A 2965-nucleotide genomic window follows, 5' to 3' on the forward strand; every position below is an offset into this window, starting at 1 on the left:
CCCGAGTGGGAAGTGAACTCACACAGATGCACTTCTGAACCCTGGGTCCTCACTGATCCAGGACAATCGCTGTGAGTGGGGTATGGTGAGGGAGCAGAGAGGGGCACAGTAAAGGAACTTTTGGTTGTAGAATTCAAGAACATGAGGCAGAACACTCTGCCCCACGCACTTTAGGGTGGGCGTCTTGCTCACAGTTTTATGTTTATGATTCCTGCATGCAGCATTTTCCCTAATTAATGTTGGGTGACTTCTCTCCTTTCATTAAAAGATTCTTTTCTGTACTCAGGCCTGGTCTACACAAGGAGTTTATGTCGAATTTAGCGCCGTTACATCGAATTAACTCTGCACCCGTCCACACCACGAAGCTATTTAGTTCGACATAGAAGTCTCTTAAATTCGACTTCTGTACTCCTCCCCAACGAAGGGAGTAGCGCTAAATTCGACATGGCCATGTCGAATTAGGCTAGGTGTGGATGGAAATCGACGCTAATAGCTCCGGGAGCTATCCCACAGTGCACCACTCTGTTGACGCTCTGGACAGCAGTCCGAGCTCGGATGCTCTGACCAGCCACACAGGAAAAGCCCTGGGAAAATCTGAATTCCTTTTCCTGTCTGGCCAGTTTGAATCTCATTTCCTGTTTGGACATCGTGGTGAGCTCAGCAGCACTGGCAACGATGCAGAGCTCTCCAGCAGAGATGGCCGTGCAATCTCAGAATAGAAAGAGGGCCCCAGCATGGACTGATCGGGAAGTCTTGGATCTGATCGCTGTGTGGGGCGATCGAAAAGACGGAATGCAAAGATCTACGAGAAGATCTCTAAAGCCATGGCAGAGAGAGGATACAGCCGTGATGCAACGCAGTGCCGCGTGAAAATCAAGGAGCTGAGACAAGGCTACCAGAAGACCAAAGAGGCAAACGGACGCTCCGGATCCCAGCCCCAGACATCCCGTTTCTACGAGGCACTGCATTCCATCCTAGGTGCGGCCGCCACCACTACCCCACCACTGACCGTGGACTCTGAGGATGGGATATTGTCGACGGCCACTTCCTCGGACATGTTAGCGGACGGGGAAGATGAGGAAGGAGATGAGGAGGACGAGGCAGTCGACAACGCTTACAACGCTGATTTCCCCGACAGCCAGGATCTCTTCATCACCCTTACAGAGATCCCCTACCAACCGTCCCCAGCCGTTAACCCGGACACAGAATCAGGGGAAGGATCAGCCAGTAAGTGTTTTAAACATCTAAACATTTATTTTTAACAGAACAGGAATATTAACAGTATTAACAATGGGTTTTGCATGATTACTTTGCCCTAGGCGCTTAACTTTTCAGTCCCTGGCAGTGCAACTACTGAAAAAAATCTAACAATGTCCGGTTTAGCATGATTGTTCTGCCCAAGCCGCTCTACTGTTTAGTCCCTGCCAGTGCAGCTACAGTAAAATCCGGTCTATATGTCCGGGGATAGAGCTGAAATCCTCCATGGACATCTCCACGAAGCTCTCCTGGAGGTAATTGGAAAGCCTTTGCATCAGGTTCCTGGGGAGAGCGGCCTTATTGGGTCCTCTGTAGTAGCAAACATTTCCGCGCCAGGAGACAAGCAAGTACTCTGGGATCATTGCCCTGCAGAGCATGGTGGCATACGGCCCTGGTCTTTGCAGGCTTTCCCGAAGCATCCTTTCTTTTTCCGTCTCTGAAATCCTCATCAGAGTGATGTCGCTCATGGTGACCTGCTTTGAATTAGGTAGGGGAATGTTAGTATTGGGACTGCTTGCCTGTTCCTTTACAGAACTGTAACTGGCGGTTTACAGCCACGCGGTGGAGGCGGGAGAGGGGCAGCATACAGGGATCTTTCCCTGGGACAGCTGTGAGGGGGTGGGACAGGGGCAGAGTTCATGCTTGCCGGATTGCTGGCAGCAGGGACTGGCATTGCTTTCAATGTGAAAGGAGGCCAGTGCTACTATTAAAGTTTTAAGCAGCCACAAGTCTATGGCTTACCATGTCGGCCTGCTACACAAATTCCGGTGTCCTGCCCCACTTCTCTGATCTGCACTGCAAGACCCCAGGCACTGAATGCGAAGGCCGAAAATTCGACCTTGTCCTGAGTGCGCATGTGATAGGTGCTGTGCATGGTCTTGTTCACAGAGAAAGACTATGTTCTTTGTTCACAACTACATTTATCTTTCTGAGGAATTCACTCCCTTTTTCCCATTCCCACAGCTGCGACTGTCTCCCGACCTAGCCTGGCATCACACTCCCAGAGGCTAGCGCAGATTAAGCGTAGGAAGAAGAGGACATGGGAGGACATGTTCACGGAACTTATGGGCTGCTCCCGAGCCCAGGCAGCCCAGCAGACCCAGCGGAGGGAGAACTTGTCCCAAATGCACCGATCACACATGGAACGGGAGGAGAAGTGGCGGCAGGAAGACCAGCAGGCGACTCAAACGCTGCTTGGACTAATGAGGGAGCAAACGGACACGCTCCGGCGCCTTGTGGATGTTCTGCAGGACCGGAGGCAGGAGGACAGAGCCCCGCTGCAGTCTATCTGTAACCGCCCTCCACCGCCACCAAGTCCCATAACCCCCTCACCCAAAGTCCAAAGAAGGAGGGGCGGCAGAGTCCGTGAAAACTCTCACTCCACCCCTGCAGACTGCTCTAGTACTAGAAGGCTCTCATTCCCAAAAATTTGACAAGTCCTTTCCTTCCCGCCTCACCCAAGCCCCCGTCCAAGTTTCACCCCCCAGTTTCATGTGTAGTTGCTAATAAAAAATACGTTTCTGTTAATTACTGTTTCCATCATGTTCTTTTAGAGGAGAGTGTGTTTGAAGGGGGGGAAAGGGGTTGGTAATTGGACAGGACAGTCACCTTTAGCAGGGTACAGAGGCGGGGGCAGGTTCAGTTGAGGGCACACACACAGTGCAGTCACTAGTTACCCTGGTCAGTCTGGGAGGTGGTTTTCATGTTC

The sequence above is a fragment of the Terrapene carolina genome, unplaced genomic scaffold, assembly GCF_002925995.2.
Source record: "Terrapene carolina triunguis isolate 2854851 unplaced genomic scaffold, T_m_triunguis-2.0 Scaffold84, whole genome shotgun sequence".
Taxonomy (NCBI): Eukaryota; Metazoa; Chordata; order Testudines; family Emydidae; genus Terrapene; species Terrapene triunguis.